This window comes from Arvicola amphibius, chromosome 18 (genome assembly GCF_903992535.2).
Source record: "Arvicola amphibius chromosome 18, mArvAmp1.2, whole genome shotgun sequence".
Taxonomy (NCBI): Eukaryota; Metazoa; Chordata; class Mammalia; order Rodentia; family Cricetidae; genus Arvicola; species Arvicola amphibius.
The window spans coordinates 29,798,070-29,822,350 of record NC_052064.1 but is presented as its reverse complement, the minus strand read 5'-3'; positions in this window follow the sequence as shown (position 1 = coordinate 29,822,350).

Genomic DNA, 24,281 nt, shown 5'->3' with positions numbered 1-24,281 from the left:
GTGAGAGAGAGAGAGAGAGAGAGAGAGAGAGAGAGAGAACTTTCAAAAAGCCTATTAAAATGTGGAACAGCAATAAAATATTCAATGTCATCCTGCAACTCAAGAAAATGAGGAACTTTCCATAGCCAGAAGGTCCCCTACCTAATATCCTAAAAGATGGGTAGTGATGAGTGTCACCACGTGAAAAAAAAAATCGTCTTAAGTCCCTTATTTCTCAGTGACATGTCTTATCCAGCAAAGAGCAACACTAAACCCAAGGCATCCAGCTGAATCCTGAGGTCACTCCCTAGAGCGGCACCAAATTGCATCCTAAATTCATGGCATCCAAATGAGTGACTGCATTCTCCAAAACGCCTGCATCAGCATCTGTGTTTACTGTTTACGCTGCCCCTATCTTTAATCTTGGTCGTCCCTAACTGGCACTTTCAAAGGAAGAGGTCACGGTAAGAACAGACGATCCGCTACTTGTGATCACCAAAGTCGATGTTATAATATGAGGTGTGGTTGGAAGATGGAATTATGCTCTGAACTCTTCTCAAAATTCTGAAACCCAAAGATTACTTAAGAGTGTCTCCAAACAAACCCCGGATGCTTCTTAGGCTCCACAGTGTTCCCATCCACGGCTAAGTGCTATGGAGGACCTAAAGACAAGGAAGGATGCCCAGAACCACAGACAGGCAAACCAAACCTCACAAGACGCGATTAAAGCAAATCACAACATAGTCCCAGGGCAAACACAATGAGTTTTCAATCTCCAAGGTAAAGCGCATTTCCTCACCACTTCATTCATTGCCCAGATTCACCACACTTAATATCCAGAGCCTCGAGCAACGTGTACACTCAAAACAAATTGTCTGAAACCTGGTGATTTCTGGCACTCCACTTACACAGTTTTAGAACATCGGCAATGCAAAACCACTATTGGTTTTGCTGGCTTCATAGTCTAAACTTTACAGGCTGGCTAGACAATACTCCATAGTTTGTCCCGAAGAAGGCGCCGTATGGAAAGTACCACACACAGCCTGAGGCCCAGAAGACACCGGTCCACAGCTCTCAGGCTCCAGCCCCCTCACCCAGATCTTGAAGCCTCACAGGCAAAGCAGTCTTGCCTGGCACCTATAATAGAGGCTCAAGAGATGGTAATTTCCTTCTTCCTGCCCTTTCCCTTCCAGTTAAACAAAAACATAAAAACCATGACATTTTAAAAATGTGAAACTCATAAATTTGAAAGAACACGCTCTGGACCCAAAAATAATAAAAAAAAATGTTATCTTCTATCTAAAAATAATGTTTGTGAAGCTGATTTGCATTTCAAATTTTGGCAGTACACCTACGAAGGGTGTCTCTGGCTCTGAATTCGCCCTGGCAAGAGGTGATGAGGACGTGAACTAAGGTGGTGGCAGGAGATTGGAGACAACTGGGTATAGGAGGTGGGATAGCAGGATTGTCAGGCCTCGAGTTCTGTCGACAGACAACCTGGGGTCCCTCTCAGCGCCAGCCCTCACTAACTGTGATTCAAGTTCTGCCTTGCCTTCCAATTTGTGAAATAAAGAGAGAGAGCTATCCCAACTTCTCGGGTGGGTGCGAGGACTAAGTGAGACAATGCTCAGAAAGCACTTAGCACGCTCTCTGACATGTTTGTGCAACAGACAAATGTTGGCCATTACTAATAGACACAGTGTATCCCCCTGTGCACATCCGGTGAAGTCTGTGTCCTGCTACTTAATCCTCTCAGGTCCCTATTCACATTGGAATACTTTACCGATAAGAACTAGGCCATTGTGTAGAGACGGACTTGGGTGTCTTAGAAGAGATGATACAATGTTTTTAATTCTCAGACTCTCAACCACTGCCCTGGAAAATGTGATATTTTGTTTCTGTGTCTCACCTCCCCTAGGGACATGGACTCCTAGAGCGCCCGCCATTCAGAAAGTTGGAAATCAAATTGAGACTTGTGTCAATATTTAATTGAAAATTTATATTCGAGAAATAAAATACACCCCCAAAGTTAGATGTCTACTGAAAATTTTGACTAAATTTCATTTTACTTCAACTTTAGTCTGTGCCACGGGTATTATATGTCTACCTGAGAATGAATGTGCTCTGTAAGGGGCACCACCTCTAATGAGATTGCCCGACATTGTTCCCTGGACATAAGATACCACACAGGCAGCTGATCGATTGAAAAGATAGTCTGGAAGAAATATGTGTGTGTTTTTATATTTTAAACCAATAACTACCTTGCTTTGCTGTGGCTTTTGGTGATCTCTTAGTTAAATTTTGTATTCAAGGATAGCCCAAACTAATTGAAGGGAGTGATTTTTTTTTTTTTTTTTTTTTTTTACCTATTTACAGTGGTTTTTCTGACTTTGCAGTCACGGAACTAAAAAATTTTGCAAAGAGTTGGTACAAAACAGAGAGTTGAGAAGTATTGATATAGTAATAGTTAATCGTCCGAAGAAAAAAATTAAAGTGAAAATAATTAAAATAACTTGAAACCCTACTGACTAAAAACAGCCTTTAGTATTATGTCTTATATCTGCTCAAAGTTACAACCGGAAGTTTTACTCATAGATATCCTGCATTTAAATTAATATCCAGTCACACGGAAAGTATATTTTAAATGGCATTCAGAATATGAATTCATTTTTGTACCTGCATAGTGTTATGCTGTATACCTTTAGAAATTAAGCCAATTTTCTATTCACATATGACTTCTGGTTATTTGAATGGAAACTCATTAATTGTCAATACTTTAAGAAGTATTGGACTTAAGGCAGAGCATATGCAGTCTAAATAATGGAAGAATGAAAAGTTTCATGGAATTACTTTGGCTGGGGATGTGAGACCACTCAGTAGAGGAGGGAGAGACCTGTAACACCTGATTCTGTGTTACCCCCTTGGTACAGTTCACACACCAGTGTACCATACGCGAGTTGGGCAAGGGCCTGGAGATTGAAAGAACACACAAAGAGACCTGGGTCATTCGAAAGGAGATCAGCCGAATGCCGTTTATTCAACTTTGGGGAAATCCTTATATACCTCGGGTCTGCACAAGGATATCCGCCCAGGCAGGTGGGAAATTACCACATCAAAGATGGAGTAAACAATGCCCTACAGCTAATCACCAGGCCTGGCAGAAGGAGCACAGGAACAAACAGAATGCTTAGTTAGCTGACCAGAAAAATGTCCTTAAAATGAACCCCAGGAACAAGGGTAGACTCCGGCCCTACAGAGACCCTCTCTCCCCGCCATGACCTGTGTGAGCTGTGATGCTTGCTGAGGCTCAGAGAATGCCTCTAAGGTTCTACACAAGTCTTCAATAGCTTGGTGGGAGGTGAGGCTGAGCAGGCAGCTGGATCAGGGGTGTGGAAGCCGGCACTCTTCAGGAATGCTCAGAAACCTAACACCAGCCAGAGAGACTTAATCCCCACTCTCTCTTAGCGTGAAAAGTTCCCATCTATTTTTCACATTTTAAAGACCAAGCCCTCTGGAATGTGTTTGACAGGAATGTTCCTCCATTTCACTTTGTTCTGTGTCCTGGTGTCTGCGCCTGCTACCCACTCTTCATTGAATGACCCACCACCTCACCTACAAGGGTGTCGTTTCCTTAGAAACCTTTGAAATGTTTCTCAAGTGCTTTGAAGGTTATAAATCTACATAAATGTCTATATTTTTATTTGCATTGAAGGTTTGCCATTTATGTGGAGGACAACACCAGGCAGACTTTATCTTTAGAGCACAAAACTGATGAAAATGCCCTTCGGCTCCCAGCTCCACAAATACTGATCGCACATCTACTATTTACAAGACTTTATATTAAGAGTAGCTCGTGCAAACAAACCAGACACAGCTGTGGCCATTATGAGGTTAAGGGCTTACTGGTGAGGTGCAGAAAAACAAAACAGTCTCTCAAATGAGTCCACACTTACAAAACACACGAAGTTTGCGGGGGAAAGCTACGGGCAGAAGTCTCATTCACCATGGACCAAGTGGCTTCTTTGCTGTCCATTGATATATATATTTTTAACAGACATTTCTTCTCTAGGTGTGACCCACAGATATCAAGGGTCACTCCACTTCCTAAAACAGGGTTTGAATTTTGACATAGGAACAAATCAATTCGTATTAAACTCCATAAGGTTTTATATATTTATGTTATTAAAATTTTACAGGTAAATAAAAGGTATTTTTGATTTAACTGTACTTTAAAAAAATCTCTTTAGAAAAATAAATTTCTTTTTTGAGTAAATCTTGGACATTTCTCAATAAATCTTTACTATAATCATTTTTTGCTGTGATTATTAATGGGATCTATTCCCATGTAATTTTCTAAAGGCTGTTGGTATATTACAGGCTGGCCATGGGATTTTATATTTTTAAAGTAACATTGTCTTTTAGTTTGTCCTCTGTCATCTCATTATAAAATATAAATGGACTTTATACTCATAAGTTGTCTGTTGTAACTGCTTTATGTTCACTCTCTTGGATAGTCAAATAATTTGATTTTTCCATTCTAATATTTGCAGTGGTTGTCAAAATTCCAGTGGCTTTTACTCTTTTTCTCTCAGCATTGGAACATAAAAATGCTGTTTTCATGTATCTCCATTTTTTCTCAAGTGCACATTAAAGAGCAAATGGTTTATAATGTGGACTGTTAACTTCCTACAACTTTTCTTTATCTCATTTGAAAACATGTGCACATTGTGGGTACAATAGAATTACTCTAAGCCACAAATCGCTTATTCTCAATTTGTCAGATACCACGACAGACCTAAGCTGATGATCGGGCTCCTTTTCTCTCATTTTGTCTTCAATGTGTGGACTGTCTTTGCTGGATGACCAGGTTCCGTCTCTCTAAAGCTTTGATGGAGATTTTTATTTCCTATTCATGAGTTTAATCTTCAGTTTTCTTATCATTTCCTCCCTCATATTCTTAACTTATTAATTTTTTTCAAATAGCCAGATGTCTAGACTAACAATAATGTAAGGCCCCGTTCCTTAACACTGGAACTTCTCTTGGGCATTTTGAGAAATTCTGAGAATGTTCTTTGTAAAGGATTTAAAGCTTCCAGGGCAAGGATAGATTCAATATTCTCTATGGCAACTAAAGCATCAGGTATATATATATATATATATATATATATATATATATATATATATGTGTGTGTGTGTGTGTGTGTGTGTGTGTGTGTGTGTGTGTGTGTGTTGGTAAAGTTAATAACAAATTTTACTATTTTACTTAATAAAGATCAATGTTATTTATAATTATGACATACTCACATTGAATTGTGTGTATTCTTTCTACATTCCCCCCAAGTTCTTCTTGGTAAATTTCAGTTAATTTTCCTTCCTTTGACTTCATGAGTCATAATGAAAGTCCTTATGGTGAAGACTTGCTTATGATGTTTGGTTCCATCTTAACAGCTTTAATAAACACTATTGCAAAATCCTTATTGAGCTTCTAAATGATTTCAATTACAATGCTATTTTATTTTTTACTTAGGACTATCTAAACACATGTATACTTGATGTTTATAAAACATACATGATATATTTAGTGTGGTTTTGCCTATATTTTTAATATCCAAGTTGTAGCACATTTATATATGTATCAATGATTTCTGCTTTTGTATTAATGCAGTTGGACAATAAATGTTAACTGAGGCTTTCTACTTTTTCTATAATCACCTATTTATTAAGTGTGTATATACATTTATATTTATGTTCATTTGTGTATACCCGTATAGTAGTATATGATATACAACTATATAGATATAATATATGTATCATATAATATATATATAATAGAGATTCATGCACCTACAGTAGTCCCATTTTTCTAAGTCCTGTATACCAGGTATATAGTGTCTTCAGCAATAATATTTTTTTTCAGGTCTTGCATTTGATGAATGCTTCAACTTCCCATCTTGGCAGCAAGTTGCCTGGCTCACACTTTGCAAATGTACACACAGATCCCACTCCCGTTTAGACAACAGCACACTTTTTTTTTCCTGTTTTTCTGTCAATCATTTTAAAATATGGTCACTCAATCCCAGGCTATTCCTGTTTTAGTGACTATAGTAAAGCCATCCAAAGATAAAGGTCTTTGTAAAGATTAATTCCAGCCATTCCCCCAAAGACTAGTTAACACCAGACCTGACACTATCACTGCTAGACAGCTTTAAGCGAAGACATTGGCCTTATAAAAAATGAAGATTTGACCTGAACTTTCACCTTTTATTGGATTGAACCCAAAACTTTATCTTTTCTAAAGTGTTAAGAAGGAAGTTTGGGCTGGCTTCCCATCTTTTCTTTTCATACACCTCTTCGGTTCTTGGGTTTTTCCAGGATAAACAGTGAATGGACAGAATACCCAAAGGAAGTCCTTCCCAGACTGGTACACCCATAGAGAAAAGCTGTTTTATTTTAAAGTGTTGCTTCCAATGTTATTTATGAATCATTATTTGGGGAATAGATCATCAAATACTCACATGCACAATAAAATTTAATCCACTTCTACCATAACAACAGAAGCACTAACAAAGTTAGAGCAGAGTAGAAGCTTTCTAAACATGGTCCGTTTTGTGAGCTTATGCCTGACTCGTAACATAGTTCGGGGCCTAAAGCACAGTTTCCTAAATGCTACCTCTTGGGCTTACTGGGTGTTTTCAGGAAACGGATGGGATCCACATGGCTATCACAGATCCCAGCTCCTTGTCAGGGTCTAGCATGTTCTGGGTATGAATGCATCTCATCTTTACAACAAACTAGGAGGTGCCCAAGGCTGTCCTTTAAAGAGGTGGACACATAGAGAAAGAGAGTGATTGAATAATTTGTGTTGTAAGTCAAAGAGGTAACTCACACAGGCAACCCCCACGCCTGTGTTAACACTGCTCGCTACCATGATTCAGAAACCATCCGTGCCTCTGCCTTGAAGAAGGATACATAAACAATCCTTCAAGCTAAATGAATACCAAATCAAACTATATATAGTGTAAGAATTGATACATGAACAAATATAGCTGAAGTCAAAATTTATAGCCCTCAAAGAATCTATGCATTACCCATACATATGCATGTAGATCTGTATAGGTTTATATTTTGAGAGTTTTCTACAAAAACTCTTTTACTTTTCATTGAAGTTTATACTTTTAAATCATAGACTTATCAGCAATTATAATAAATAACACAGAGAGCCTGTATTCCCTTCACTCCATTGTTACCAACAGTAACTAATGCACTATAAATTATATTAATGCACCATAAATTAAATATCCATACATACAGAGAAGGGGAGATGCAGACAATCCTTTCAGTACAGGGTCCTTCTTGTTGACATGGTTCTTTGTCAGACTGGGAGGCATAAAGGATACAGAAATGTTGAAAAGAAGTTCCTATGTCCATACAACCTTGATTACCAAAGAGTTCTTGCACACAGTATTTGTGTATAGTTCTGTCTCCCCCCCCCCCGTATGTGTTTGTGTGTGTGTGTTTGTGTATGTGTGTGTGTACTTGTGTGTGTATGTAAGTTTGGTGTGTGTTGCTTGCTTTTTCTAGACTTTTCAGTGTATTATATTCTAGATATTCTTGAAAATCTTTAGCAGACACAGTGTCAGGCTTATTTTGTTAAACAAGAATGCCTCTGATATTTTATTGAGAAGCTAGTAAAAAAAAATCCACCTTGATCCTCAAAAGCTATTTTTCACACTTTTCTTAGCTTGCTGAAAGATGCGAATGAGTTGTGATTCACTGATGGTGCCTAAGGGGCATGGCATGCAGACCAGCACTGGGTTGTGCAGGCAGACTTGACAAGCAAATGCGACCACTCTGACTTGGTTTATGTTCAGGATGAAACCATCCACACACCCTTCACTTCCATTCCTGTTTGAACCACTTAACTTTACACTTGATTTTTTCCCCCCCCTGAATTTCTTTCTTCAAACTTTTAGCTGTGTGCTTCACAGATTGCTTTCTCCAGACAGGTCTATTACCAGAGGTTTTGGAAAGGCCTAAGGTGTATTAATCAAAGAGCTCTTCCAAAGGGGGCCATGTGATCCCAACACCCTACCCTTTCTCCTGTGACCAGCAGGCTGTAGCTTCGTGGCACTCACCTCCAATCTTGGCAAAAGCATTTGAAACATCTGCATGGCATTAAAGCCCAGAGTAAAGGCTTCCTCTTCTATTTAAAGGTAATTTGGGTATGTATACAGTGTGTGTGTAGGGGGAGTTGTTTGTTTCTTTGGCCTATATGATACAAAGGCAGTCATTTGAAATGTACACAGACAATACTTTCTTTAAATCTGAAGGTTGGAATGTAGCAATTTTGCTAATTTGTTAGCTTGCTTCTTTTGCCTAGATATTTCAATAATTATTTTTGTGTACTAACTGGAAGAAATGTTATTTTTCTTTTATCTAAGCCTTAGCTCCTAGGAAGTGAATTATCTGTCATTCAAGTTTTAGTACTTTGGTGGGCACATTTTATTAAAGTTTCTTTAAGCCTTCCCAAAATAAAACATAAAAAATAGCCTACCCATGCACCCTTCATCTTCCTTCCCATTTGAACAACTGAATTTTACACTTGATTTTCCCCCAAGTTTCTCTTTTCTAACTTTTTCTCTGTAAAATGACCAAAATGAGAGAACTCTCTCTGACAGGCTTGACACATCTCTCTCAGAAAACAGGTATCAAGTCTCATTGGAGATTATCAAACACAATTCTTATGCCAATTACAATTATATAGTTGTTGTCAGAAGTTTCTGTCCTGCCTGGTCTCATAGCCATTCAGTCACAAAGAAACACACAAAGGTCTACATTAATTATAAAACCATTGGTCTATTAGCCCAGGCTTCTTATTAACTCTTATAACTTATATTAACCCATACATCTTGTCTGTGTTAGCCATAAGGCTTAGTACCTTTTATCAGTGAGGCATTCTCATCTTGCTTCCTCTGTGTCTGGGTGATGACTGCAGACTGAACCTTTCTTCTTCCCAGAATTCTCCTGTTCTGGTTGCCCCACCTATACTTTCTGCCTGGCTATTGGCCAATCAGCATTCATTAAAGCAATATAAGTGACAAATCTTTACAGGGTACAAGACCATTATCCCATCGCATAGTAGCCACTCAGATGGGAAATAAAATGAACTGGCGCCTTAGAGTTGCCTCAGGGGTAGAGGTGCCTGCTCCCAAGCCTGAGCATCCTTTAATCCTAAGGAGAGCACCAACCTCTGCATGCTGTCTTCTGACCACATACATACATTTGCTCCACCCCTACAGGTGCAAACACAAATAAAAAGCAGTGTTTAATAAATTAGGAAGACCATAAATTATGTAGTTTGCAATCCTGGCAAGTGACTCATTTGCTTAATCTTACTAGACAGCAGACAGTGGGCAGACATAAATCACTTTTAATGCAAAACTTCTTTGCCTTAGTATCAAGCACAAGAAATGCAAAACAGAATGTCAAAGGTGATTTAGCTAAGAGCTCACCCTAGCACAAAGACCCTTGTCCAGAGTCAATGGACTTACTTAAATTTCTGTGAAAGTTATTTTAGAAAAGATAAAGTATAAAAAAGTTGTGTGTGAGTGTGTGCACCCATGTGTATGTGTGCATGTGTGTGCATGTATGTGTGTGTGTCTATGCATGTGCAAACGCATCCACTGAAACATATCTACCCATTGAGATGTATCCCATTGGAAATAGATGGTGTGCACTAATTTTCAGATTTCTATTTACTTGTTTAACTACCTATTAAGTGGCATCATTCTTGCCTGTCATGTAGGGCTCTGTATTATAGACGACATAATTATCGTAATTCTCAGTTTTGAAAGCCCTCCGTCTCAGAGCCTTTCCTCCCCCTTTGTGAAAATGAAAACAGCTCCTTCACTCCATGCTCTGCTAAGATGACTGACAATTGATGCAAACACACCAAGCTCCCACAAATAATTTTAATTTCCATCCAAAATAAAAATGTGTTAATTCCTCATGTCTATAACAAAAATATTTTCATAAGGATTCTGTTTACGCAGATTTAATCGGTTGTGTCACTGGGGTACAGTAAAAACAGCAATGTGACCTGCTGAGATTTCACAGCAGATTGCAGTTTACAATCGAGGCAGCAAGAGCCACTGAAGTGCACAGCTCTCGCCCCAATTACTAATTAATCAGACCCAAAGAGGACTTCATAAAAGGCTCCAAATTCAGCTGTGCAGCCCATAAATGGGAAGGCCCCCTCTATTTTCTAAAGATGAAAGGTGACTGAAGGTATTGAATCCTGTGTAGGATCTGTCTTATACGAACACCCTTCACATACCAGTGCGTGTTTGCTTAGCCCCGCTCTCTCTGGAAATTTCTGAATATTTCACACTGTGGCAGTGTCCCAGAATCATAAAATGCCAGTGTGCTGCTTTCTGTACAAGGCACATGAGTGGTTGGCTTTTGTGATTTTCCTGTACCTGTACAAATCATCTGGCTCCTTCTCTACCGAGTCTATAGAGTAGAGGGTTAGAACATGCAAATTTATTTTAGGCATATTTTTGGAAGTATGGAAAATAGCTATTGGGGTAATTTAGTTCAGTTCAACTTCTACACAGCTTCTGATAAGGGAAAATATGTTTAATCCCCTTCATATGGAACTCTGATCATAATAGCCTTGCAGACTGCCCATTTTGACAAGAAAAGAAAAGAAAGAAAGAAGTAAAGAAAGAAGGAAGGAAGGAAGGAAAGAAGGAAGGAAGGAAGGAAGGAAGGAAGGAAAGAAAGAAGAAAGTATTCCTTGTCAAATTGTTTATTTTAGCCATTTTTAGAATAACGGGTCTGATTTCTATTTTTCTTCATTTGCTGAGTAACTCCTTTATTGACAGCATTCATTTGAGGTAAATGGCCGCTGGGACTCTGGTGGACAACAGAGGAAGGAACACATGAGAAACAGGCTGCTGGTTGGAGTCTTGGTGCATAGAACACCCTAGTCAACGAGCCACCTCCCCTGGGGCCTTACTGTATTATCTACACGTCACTGTATACGGACAGCCCTGTGATGTCTTCTGACCTGAAGATGAACATATTGGTGCGCTTCTACCTATGCAACAAGAGGTGGAGAAACAGAGCAATTGTGATCATAGAAGCTGCCCCACTTTTGCTTATAAGTGAGTTCTGGAACCTGTCATGAAATGGAATATCACAACATAGATTATATATATTTTTTGCAGAGAAAGGGTGCAGTGACTGTAGTTTTACATTTTTAACCAAGGAACATATCACAGTAACCATAGCCATGACAAAAATAGACTGCATACTAAAAATGAAACAGCTACAAGCCACTTTTAGGATTAAAGCAATTTACTGATGCTTCAGGTCCTAAATGCACACTGCACACTCAACAGAGAAGAGAGTATGGCATTGCCTGCAGCTTCCAGCTCTCCTCTGCCCATGAGGGTCACCAACCAGATGCAAGTCCCGACTCTCTCTCTGTAAATTTTGCAAGTGAAAAGAGGTGATGTCTAAGGATCCTGGCAGTGGCAACCTGTTGCAAACAGTCAAACTCTCTTTTAAGAGTGGCCTTCTGGGGAGGTGGTTCAGTTGGTAGAATTCTTCTTGTGGGACCGTGAGGGCCTAAGCTCAGATACACAGCAGCACACATGTAAAAACCACACCTAGTGAAATGACTACAGCCCCAGCAATGGGGAGGGGATGGATTCTTTTGTCTTGCCAGTCAGCCAGTCTAGCCAAATTGGTGAGACTGATTCTGTGAGAGACATCGTCCCAACAAAACAGGTAAAGAATACAGAGGACACACATGGCATTGACTTCCAGCCCCCTACAAATGCCTGTAAGTGCACATGTACCACACCCACATTTATATACACACAGACAAAAGAACATGTACACACATGAAGGAAAAACATCTCTGTCTCCAGTACGCATCAATTTTCTGTTGAATTGCTAGCAGTTGTGTTTATTTTCTTAGCATAGGGAAGAACTGAACATAATCCAGGGCAGTTGAAAAAGAACAAATGCCTGAGCTGGTGCTTTCTTCCTCTTGTTCATGTTTTTCCCAGTAAACAGATATGTGTGGTGGTGATGGTGGGAGCTAAATATTCAGGAATAATATGTTTTTTTTTTTTTTTTATCCACCACAAGCAGAGGGAAGCAAGAGGTGCATTGTTAGCGGCGACTATGCTTTCCTTTCCTGACTTCCCAAACCTGAATAATCACACAGAAACTATATTAACTGCGACACTGTTCAGCCGATGGCTCAGGTATATTTCTAGCTAGCTCTTACATCTTAAATTAACCCATCTCTATCAATCTACATGTTGCCACATGTCCGTGGCGGTACCTCATTTTCTACACGTCTTATTTCCTCGATGGTTAGCTGGTATCTCCTTGATGTCACCTTTCACCTATCTGCCTACTCTCTATATATATCTCTGTTTGGATTTCCTGCCTGGCTTTATTGTGCTAAGCCATTGGTTGAAACAACTTTATTTATCAACCAATAAAAGCAACACATATACAGAAAGACATCCACGTCAGTGCACATCCTTCTCATTCTCACAGCATTCTTGCAGCTCCATGAAGGTGTTCTCAACTTCATGTTCATCTTTGAGAATAAAGGAATAAGTTACTCGATGTTAAAATCATACCTACTACCATAAAACATCTTAAGTTGATTGACCATATTTTAATTATCTTTGTTTCTTTCTTATAGTTTTCAATAGGAATTACATCATCTCTTCCATGTGTTGAAAGCATGACAATTTTTCCAACTTATGATACATAATGGCAAAGCTTGCTATGCAAGGTGTATTAGTAAATGATGGGTAGGGTTGATTCCAGGAGTTAGATGAAATAAATATGGCTTTTTAAAGTAAAAACAAGATGAACAACAGACGCTGTCTGCATCAATTGGACAAAGAGGTGAGTGGATGGACAGCCATGTCTCTAGGCCCTACTCTTCCAACACATCACATGCCCCATTCCACCCATCACAGCCCCACTAGCTGGGCAGCAGGCAAGACTCCAGCAGGCAGGAGGCTCCACCCTCTTCCATTGGATCCTGTAATCAACAGGTCCCACTCCATCTACAAATCCAACCACCTAGGGTGACATAACCAGCCCCTGGAGGCACAGATATTACCAGCAACTAGCCACAAGAAGAGTAGCCTCCAGAGGCACAGGCACCACCTACAGTGATTGGAAGAAGAAAGAAGTAGAAGCCAGTGCATGAATGCATTCAACAACACAAAGAACAATATGGCACCAGCAGAACCCGGTGGTTCTACAGCGGCAAGACCTGATCATCCCAGGACAGAAGAAGCGGGAGAAAATGATCTGGAAAATAACTTTATGAAGAAGATAGAGGCCTTTAAAGAGGAAGTGAAAAATCCCCTTAAAGAAATCATGATAAAAAATAAACAGAATTGGAAGAAATCAATAAGTACCTTAAAGAGAGTCAAGATAAAGTAAAGAAAAATGTTTCTAATGGGTCAAATAAATTAACCAAAGCTTCATCAGGTAGAATGTCTATGGTAACTATAGACTCCCAGTTTCTGAATGCTAGGCATTTTCCATCCACACTGACTTTTCTGGGGACAGAGGAGTCCAAAGCACCAAGAAGTAGGCAAAAGCACAGAGTACATTTACATATAAACACTGGTGACATTCATGGGACATCTTTGTGTGATCATACTACGTTGGCACAACCTCTAGATGCTTTCCCACAACTTGAGAAAATTATAACCCCAAGTACCTAAAGGAAGGTGCATAAAAGCTGTCCTGAAACAGAAGAGTCCATAACTAAGCCATATGAAATACAAAGCAAACCACAGGTGTCGCCTGTAAATATCACCTGCAAAACAGAAGTCTGAGTGTCACCATCTGAAGACATCTGCCAACATGGACCCATACCCAGTGACGCTGTCAGGTAGAACTGATATTTGAATTATGGAAAATGAGATATGGGATATGGCATCATGTGGGAATAATCACAGGTTGGGTTCAATACGGCACCCAGAGCTGAGGAGCTACTGGTGCTTGATGGCCTCTGGGGGCGGAGTTTAGTGTCCTTCAGGGTTGTACCCGTAGTAAGCTGCCCCTGCTTGGTGGATAGAGCCCCACACCAAAGCATATACATGAAGTGCTAACTGAACTCAGTGAGTTCTTAAGAAGTAGGAGGAGGAGAAGACAAAATGGAGTTGGGATAGGAAGGTGACAGGGGGTTCTATGAGAAATTGGAGGGAGATTGAGTTGGATACAATATAAATATATTGTGTCTGTGTAAGAGATTACTAAAGAATACATATAACCTTTGAAAAGGGTCAAAACCAAGTAATGATGGTTAAGGATGCCATGCTCTGTGAACACCGCCTAAAGTTCCAGAAAGCATATGTCTATGGTTTATCTCTTCAGAGAACGGAATATCTCGCAAGCAAAGTGTCAAGCAGAACAGAGTGTCTCCTCAGATAATACAGCCTCTTGGAATCTGGGCACTGACTCAGCCCCTGCTCCCCAGGAGCTAGGATAGCACTCCATTGAGAATCCAAGTTCTGAGGTCCGCAGATTGTAGACTGAGGAGAAAAGGGAAGATAATTCCCAAAGAGTAATAGATTTGAAGGATGAGTACAAGGACAGATACAGAAACTCTTCTTGACTCATTCACGGTGCTGGAAACACCAGCATGATAAATATATCTTTCAGATTGGCTTTAGTAGTCTAATCAAAGCCCAGGGGAAGGATGGCAGAGCTAGGTGTGGAAAGGAATGGGTGCCTCACACACACAATCATTTGGTGTCTTACATTTCGCTGTGCATCCCCTCTGAGACTCGGGATGGCTTCAACAGAAGTCCAAGGGTCTACTGAAAATTTTTATGACATAAGGTCACCAGTAGCAACCAGCAGTGAAAGGGGGAGCTGGGTGAACGATGGCACCTCCTAGGTGGGAGAGCAGATGAAGAGCTGAGCTGTACCCACACCCTGAGGGAAGTGACGGCTTCATAGAAAGCAAGGGAAGTTTCCATAAGGGCATGGATATAGGATCTTAATGACATCTCGGGAGCAGATTGAGGACAAAACCATAGACATAGATTACTAGGCATTGCCTATATTATAATAGGTTTGTCTGTTAATCAGATTTTTAAAAATAATTTACATGTACAGGTATTTTGCCTGAATGTGTATCTGTGTCCTACATGCATGCCCATGGAGGCCGGACGAGATGTGGGATATTGTCAGAATGGAGTTTTAGGTGGTTGTTAGGCACCATGTGGGTGCTGGGAATTGAACCCCATTCCTCTGGAAGAGCAGTCAGTGCCCTTAAGCATCTCTCTATCCCCTCAACCAGAATTTTATCAGTAAAAAGGACTTTGCATCATTCTGAATGTGTGCAAGCATTACAAAGTGCATACCATGAAATGAATGATTGGAATGCTTCCTCTCCCTCTACCCCAAAAAAGAAAGATTAGAAACAATTCTTTAACTATTGATCACAGGAAGAAAGCCATATTTCACATAAGTGATAAACTCTGGCGCCTGGCCATTTTTGGAATATTTATTTAGGGAATATTTATTTAAAAACACTAAAATGAAATTCTGTTCGCTGAAGGGAAGAGAATTAAGACAGAGGAAAAAAGAGAAATATCCAAAGGTTTATTCTAAACTCTCTGTGCCCTGAATGGCAGTTGGCTAACTGTAAAGGCATGACATCACATGTGTGAGGAACATCATGTACACAGATGGCCACACAACAACACGGCATGCGTAAGCTACTGTCTCTCTTCGTCACGACACCACTTAGCTCAACTGAGTTTGATTTCGCTAGAACACTGCTTAGAAGATGTGATTCTCACGCTCACTGTCACATGTGAAACTCCCTGAAGATATTTCATCTTCCCAGAGAGGGCTCCATTTGACTCTGAGCACAGAAGTTAAATTGATTCTATGTTCCATTACTTTGCATCCCTTTTAAAACTGATGCTATTGATTAGGTTGTCTATTACAAGACCTCACTCTAAACTGTAAGCGTTAGCATTTAATTGAAAGGTAATTAGCGATGCGATTCATTTAAAAAAAAATTTAAAAAGAAAACCACTATGCAAAGTTACTGGTTCATTAAAATAATCATTCCCTATTTTTAAGGACTTCTAACAATTCCTATTTGACAGTTCCACATATATTCTACCATGAGGCTATTTCTTTTTTATTTTGTCAAATGAGCAGTTATTCCCATAGCACCGCCGGGGGTGGGGGGGCTGGGGGAGGAGTCTAGAAGGAGCATCTTTAAACTCATCCTACCCCTTAACAACTTAAGAGGGAAATTAAAAAGCACATCTGTAAATAAATGCATCATTAGATTCTCATCAATTTGTAAGCTTCACTTGATGTATGGCTCAAATAATCCCACAAGGAAGACGAGGGGAGTGTTGGGTTCCAGGCACATGCCAAACAGATGAAGAGAGGGGATGGACAGGTGGGGGGCTGGTTATTTAAACGAACGTCTCTGCAGATGCTAGAGATACCTTCCTACAGTGTAGGATGGAAGGCTGTTTTGCACACGCAGCTACCAATGCGTGCATTAACGGAGGAGAACTCTGGACACATTAAAAAGAGCACAGTAAACGGAACTAATGATGCACTTGAGCGGTAACAGGTTGCCATTAGGCCAGCATCTGCTCTCATCAGAGTTAATTATTCAGTTGCTTTGTTTTCCAAGTAGGTGCCTGGTAAAAATTTAGCAGAATCTTAATTAAAACACATTTCCAAACTCCTTGGATGCTCATCTCATCGAAAGAAAGCAGGGCAATTTTCGCCATAGACATCAAGCTTCAGTTGAGCTGTCTAATGGAAGACGGAACTCAGCCAATGCAACTGGTGAGGTATTAACTATTGGGATGCCCAAAGCATGCAGAGAAGCATCTTGAGAAGCAACTGACTTTTTCCTCAGAATACTAGGTCAGATAACAAGGAAAGTAATAGATTTAATTTTCTTCAGTATGTGAGATAGCAACTAAGATATTGTATATATGTGTTTTTGACACTAAAATATATGAAACTAAAGTGAATGTCTTATGTAAGTCCAAATTTATTACTTAGGACTCAAAATATACCCTATAAATTAAGTCAGGCATGATAGCACATACCTTTAATCCCAGCATTCAGAAGGTAATGCATGGAAGCCAGAACTACATAGTGGGTCCCTATCTCAAATCACACACACACACACACACACACACACACACACACACATCATACCTATTAATTTTAATATTTTAAAGATTTTTGAAAAGGTAATGTTGTCTAAAATGAGCACTAGCCTATCATCATGCCAGTGGGAATAAATCCCTATTATCTATAGAAGCACATCAAATATTTGCAATGTTAATTAATATGCTATAGATATAGTCACATCTTATAAACACTCCATATGAAAACAGTATCATTATACCAATGTAGATATCGATAGACTAAAATGTTTTCTAAGTCTTTGTTTTTCTTCATTTCCTGATATAAAAAAATCAAATAATCAATAAAGAATAATCATCACTTTTGACCTATGACTTAAAATATTGGCGAAGAGATAGAGGATACATATGAAATAAGAAGGAAAGATAGAAAGGAGGGAGAGAGAGAGGGGGAGGGAGGGAGGAAGGGAAGAAGGGAGGGAGGGAGGGAAGAAGAGCAACCAGGAGAAAGAAATAGAATTACACCATATCAATAGAAGTACAGTTCAGTAAACAAGTTACTAACTCCTGCCCCAAACTTTGGGGACAATGTATTTTCTCTGAATTCTCAGCATCTATCACACTGTCTGGAGGGTCAACGACAAACACTATGGGAAGAGATTCTTTGTACGGATAGTTTAATGTTGACTTCATTCTGCTATCATGTCCCATAATACTTGAACCCAGCACTGACGTGGGAAAGTGGGGATATACAATGACCTTGTTTGATTGGTATCATCTTAAACATGTATATTGCATCTCAAGGGATTCCTTTGTAGCCATAAAGTAATAATGGCATTAAGGATGAGTAGTTTAATTATTAATAAAAATATTTACAGTCAATATATCCCATGATCTCAAAAGGATATATATATACATACATATATACATATACATACATACATACATACGTCTATAAACTTCTCCTGCCTCTCCTCACCAAACTCTTGATAAGCTTCAACCACTACGACTAGGTATATTTCATTTCTCTGTGTATCTTTCCATAATTCCTCTTGCTCCGATTACAGTTGGTCTGAGTGCTGTCTATACCTAGGTCATTTGGTTGCTCGCAGGTCCCATGTCATATCTCGCATGGGCACTTGCCCAGTGCTCACTGCTTTCACGAGAACTGCTACTCTGGGCTTACCAGCTCTAAAGAGCAGGGGAGTCACTACCCGCTCCAATGCCCCTGCTCTCTGCCTAGCTGTGCTGAATGCATTGCTCCTTCTGGGAAGCATACGCCATTAGTCAGGTTACAGGCTAAGGCTCCGTAACAGATGGATCCCAAACAGTAAATTGAGAAAAATGGAATGTTGTTTTGCTCACATGGACCAGGCTGGAAGCGGACAGGCAATCCCGGCTGGTGGCAGAGCTCTGATTCTGGAGATTATTCAAGTCTCAGCTTAGTTCCATCTTCCCTTCCAAGTGTCTAGGGTGCTGGAATCTGCTGAAGTAGGGTCACGGTCACTTCTTACCCCTGGGATGGAAATTAAAAGGAAGATGGAAATTTCCCTTTCAGTATAAAAGTTGTGCATAGCATTTTAGTTTACAATCCACGGACAAAAGTCTAGCTTTTTTTGATTCAGCTATCTGAAGCCAACACAGGCCAGCAAGAACTGTCTGTGGTATGGTAGTCATGTTCTCAGAAACTACACAAAGACAAAAACTCACAGATTCTGGTGAACATCTAGTACAATCCGAGAAAAACATGAAGCAAGGATCAGGCAGGGTCATCTTATTTCCACTGAAATGCCTTCTTTTGTGAACAGAACCCACATGGAGTCTGCCATTTAAACAATGGTTATGCGTTCCGGCCAGGAAACCCTGGCACAACAGCATCGGTAAGCACTACTGTTCAGCATGAAGAAAAGGAACAGCATGCTTCTGTAAACTCATCAGAGAATTTTGTCTTTTATCCTAGCTCTGGGAAGCATAAAGTAACCCTAAACACAATTTGGTTACATACTTCGATTCCATACATATGAAAAACAGAAAACCAAACCAAACAAAAACTGATCTAAAAGATAAAAAGATTGTAAGCAATGATGTACTTATATACAAGATAACTGGCCTAGAAGTCTGGGGGGCAGAATTCTAGGGTGCATTACTGCTTCTTTTGTCTCAGAGTTGTTTGGGAAGTCTTTATATACTAATCTATAGGTTCCTTTTGGACTTAAAACAGGAGCTAAGGCTGGGCGGTGGTGGCGCACACCTTTAATCCCAGCACTCGGGAGACAGAGGCAGGCGGATCTTTGTGAGTTCAAGGCCAGCCTGGTCTACAAGAGCTAGTTCCAGGACAGGCTCCAAAGCTCAGTTCTAGATTTTATACAGGGCTTTTTTTTTTTTTTTTTGTCTCCTACAGTATCTTAGAATCATGGTCATAGGATCTCAATAATTATTTTTTGAAAGATAAGAGGAGATGAAGGATGAGTGATTAGAATTGCCCCTAGTTATGCCTGATAGAATGCCGCACTTCTCAAACACGTCACCACTTCACCCGTCAGTTCTGTGCTCAACACAATGGTGAGCTCTCTCTTCTGTTCAGAAAAAAAAAAAATGACTGGTTAAACTATAAGCAAACAACGGTGCTTTTCAGTTCAAAACTGTGACAGCACAGAGCTCTCTAGGGCTATGCATTCCACGTTCATTATGTACCTGAGTGAAAACACCCTTGTGATGTCCCGCTCCGCATTCAATGGATATACTCCAATAATTATTTTTAAATTATATTCTTTTTCTTAACAAAGATAATGAGGAAGTCAGGGACATAGTGCCACTAATTGCCATTAACCTATAAACGGATATCATTGCTTTAGAGCTAAAGGAAACGTTCATGATCCGCAGTGGCTCATCAGTGAGGAAATGAAAGATGCTGAGAAAATATGAAGTACCTACTCCACGAAACACAGTCCTTGTTAGAAAGCAGGGTCCAGTTTGATGAACAAGTTAACAAATATATTGGGGTCTCACAACAACCAGCTTCAAGTTAACACACAGAAATAGCATAAATGAGAGGTTTAGAAAAGCTGCGTGTCTATCACAGAAGTCCAGTCCTATGAACTGACCGACACTGGGCTACGGATGAAAGGGTAGACTAACAGGGACCTGTGAAATATAACACAATGTGGGTAATTATTAAAGTCTATGTAGCAGCATCATTAAAGTCTGGCCCTGCCTTGCCTCCAGCTCTTCAGTGGGTAAGGGAACTAGCCAATCCGATCATTCGGGCAAAGGATAGCTGAGCTCAGTGTTCTGAGGGTTACCTTAGCTTCACCAACTCTCGGAGACTGTCATCTAGAATCTGGAGACATTTCATCTGAATGCTGGTTTTGCTCAAACTGTCTGCCTCTCAACCAGATACTCTTAAAGGTTTCTCTCTTCCTGTCAAAATTATTGTCTTTTATTTTAATCTGTGGGGATAGAATAACATTGGTATCAGGTTGGGCTGGGGCTTAAAAGACAGTTGTGGATGATAAAGGTTTGGATAACAAATGTTTCCTAAAAAACATACATAGTAAGTAACATTGTGTGCAAAGGTCAGGATCTATTAGGAAATATATGTGTTACTAGTATACATGTGTTATATATTATGTAATATAAATATATATCCCTAAATATATAATATAATAATATATATAATATATAATATATTATATATTATAATTTATTTTATATATATATATAATAAATAAATAGAACAGTATATAGAAAGGGCAGGATCTATTTAGGAATATGTATATTCCTAAATATATATATATATATATAAATCATTACACATAGCATACATTATAATATATATATATATATATATATATATATATATATATATATTCCAAAGTAGGCCCTGCCCTTTTCATATAAGGTTACATATATGTGCATATATAAAATTTATAAAATTTGTAATAATATATAATAAAAATTAGTGGGGAAAGAAGGCATGAATTTAAAGAAGAGTGAGGAGGAAGGGTACATAGGATGTTTCAGAGGCAGAAAGGGGAAGGGAGAAAAGTAATTATCTCAAAATTTTAAACAAATATAGTGCCTCATACTCTTGTGCAGTTAAAGGCTTAAACCCCAGTGGTTGGGTCTGTTTGGGGAGGCTTAGGAGGCGTGTTCTTTCAGAGGAAGTACGTCACTGGAGGTGGGAGGAAGTACGTCAGTGGAGGTGGGAGGAAGTACGTCAGTGGAGGTCGGCTTTCAGAGGAAGTATGTCAGTGGAGGTCGGCTCTCACAGTTTTAAGACTCACGCTGTCTCCACTTGGTTTTCTCTACTGACTCTTGTAGTTCAAGATGTGAGCTCTCAGCTTCCTGTTCCTCTCACCCACCCGCTGCTTGCTGCCACGGTTCCCCTCTGGAAACATAAATCACGTAAACTCCTTCTGTGCGTTGCTTGGTCACGGCGTTTTATCACAGCGATAGAAAAGCAAGCACGACAGCAATCTGTCCTGAACCAATCTTTAAAATATAGAGAGAAGTTCAGGGCCAAAATAAGAAGCTGTGATAGATTGACCTCTGCTTGTCTTCTGGGATTGTCTGTCATAACCCCTTCTTGTTCCACATTTGATATGGTCTATAATTTCCAGGCCTTGTGCCTACTTCTGAAACGAAGCAGAATGAGTAAGATATCTTTAACATGGGACATATTGGGTCTGTGCAGAAATGCATAGCACTGTTCAAATGGCACGATTCAACATGCTTTGCCATACTCTTGCAAATATTATTATTATAAATAGACATGGATTTTTAAAAAAAAAAAAAAAGAGGTTGTAAGTTTGAATTGCTATAGTCCAAAAATCTTTATTCATGAGTACTGGTTCAGGACAACCTATGGCCAATGTACCCTCCCTACCCAATCTTATAACGGTAGGAATCCCGTTTCTGCCAAGAGTACTGTTCATCCCCAGTGCAGTCGTGACACAACTCTAAAGCTTCTGAGGTTGTGTGATATAAAAATCAACTAGACTCAGAATAAGAGTGTCAAATCTGGAAGTCCTTAGAGAACTTAACCAAGGGGTTGATGCCCAGGTTTATTTAATATACTTCCTCTCATTGGTGGATCCAAGTTCATACTATTTTTTTCAGGGCTGTGAGTCTGTCAGATCAATATTTTGTAGTGATATTGCAAGGTTTTGCTTTCCATTGTAGATTTTTTTTAAAATTTTTCTTTTCCTTTCTCTGACTTGGTCTCCGCTTAACTCCCATCCACCTCTCTTTCTATCCCTTCTCCATCATTCCTTTCCTTTCTTAGCTCAACTACGCCCTCTGGGCTCAGGGTGTTCAGGTGTGCATAACAACCATCTACGGCCACAAGTCTGGGACCTGCCACAGCTTGCTTGTGCCCCAAAGCCCTCCAATGCCAGAGCAATGGGTGCTTCCTAGACACTGCTATAAAAACAATAGAAATGTCTGATTCCTGACTGCAAATTTGAGCTTTCCCCCCCAGCGGTTGGATCATATAGTACACTTATCAGTAGGTTTGAGGACCCGCTATGCATTTATGGCTTAGCCAACCTGAGATCTAAGAATGGGTTATCAGCTCACTTTATGAGATGATGAGAGAGAGATTGAGCACTCTACTATGGAGCTTAAACATCCCATCACAACAGATGGCCCATGCCATTTTGTACGGAGCATCCCTTAGGAGCAAACCCTCGTAGAGGCTATTAAAGTTTCTGCTTGCATGAGAAAACGCCATTTCAATATTGATGACGATGCCTATACGACCTCTATTGAAAACAAAGTCAGCGAGGTTTTCCCCTTGGCGCAGGGAGAGTTAAACATTGAGGCAGGAAGTGTCCACCTGCCCAGCACGACACGTGTCTTTGAGAACTGAAGAAAATGACAGACAGCAGGGTAACCCAACCGCATCCCCCAAATACAAAGATCTGCTCAAGGAATAAAAATAAAATAGGCAGACGACTCCTCAAAGGCACATATTTGATTTTAGTTGTTAAGCGTCGAGTGTTGGAATTTTTGAAGAACTGTCGCTATTTAATAGAGGTGAAAGTTTTAATGTGAACACCGCCTGTGTGAGCGCGTGTGTGCAAAGTTGGTGTGACACATTCTGCTCGAATTAGACTTCTAAATAACTAGTAACAGCTGTGGTGCTTGGAAATCGGCTGGGTTGCGACAATGATGTCATGTGCTTATATAAGTAAAATAGGTGTATCTGTCAGATGCGGGGCTGATAAACAGGTCTTTCTCTGAAAGAGATAGCACGCGGGCATTTTCACTCAGAGGCTGTAAGTGCACTCCACCTACAAGTCAGTATTTTTCAGCTCGTTAAATTTTTAGCCTCGTGTAGCTTTGAAAAACACATAGGCCCATTTGGATAGTGGAGACAGGACGTACAAAATTATTTCATGAGAAATAATTAGCATGCAAAATTACCAGACAAAATTGTGACTCTGGATTCACTTATAGCCCTCAGTCTTCATAAAAACTCTTACTACGCCGAAGAATTTCTCTTCGGTCCACAATGAAAATTGTTTAAAACGTCACCCGGAAAACAACCAAGACTTCAGAACCACATGTGATTTTTCTAGAGGCATATGAGTAGCTAAATATAATTGTAAGAGCAATTAGAATTAATTAAATTAGTTAAATATATTTTCTCTTGTAAAACATTGGCTGAAGATGAATGCTAAAGAATAATCTGCCTAAAAGTTAGGGCAAAATGCAATACAATTGAACATGGAGAATTATTATTTAACCAACTTGCCTAGAATAATTGAAGAAAGTAATGTTATTTGGAGTAAGGAAATGAAGGAAAATTAAAATTAGGGGTGTGAAACATGAAGATTCCTTCCAGTTACCAGAGCCCTGACTCATAAATAGGTAGATCTGGCTTCTCTTCACACTCAGAAAGACAGGAATATGGTAGCAATGTCGCGGACGGACTTATTTTGATATTGTTCTGTAAAAGATCAGGTTAATTATATAAGCATTATTCATTTGTGTGGAAAGATTTCATGCGCGTTCTCAATTCAAGAAAAGCGCTTAAGAAATGAATTCATTTTCATTTTGAAACTCAAGATGCGGCTTGTAAAATGTCTTTCTCCA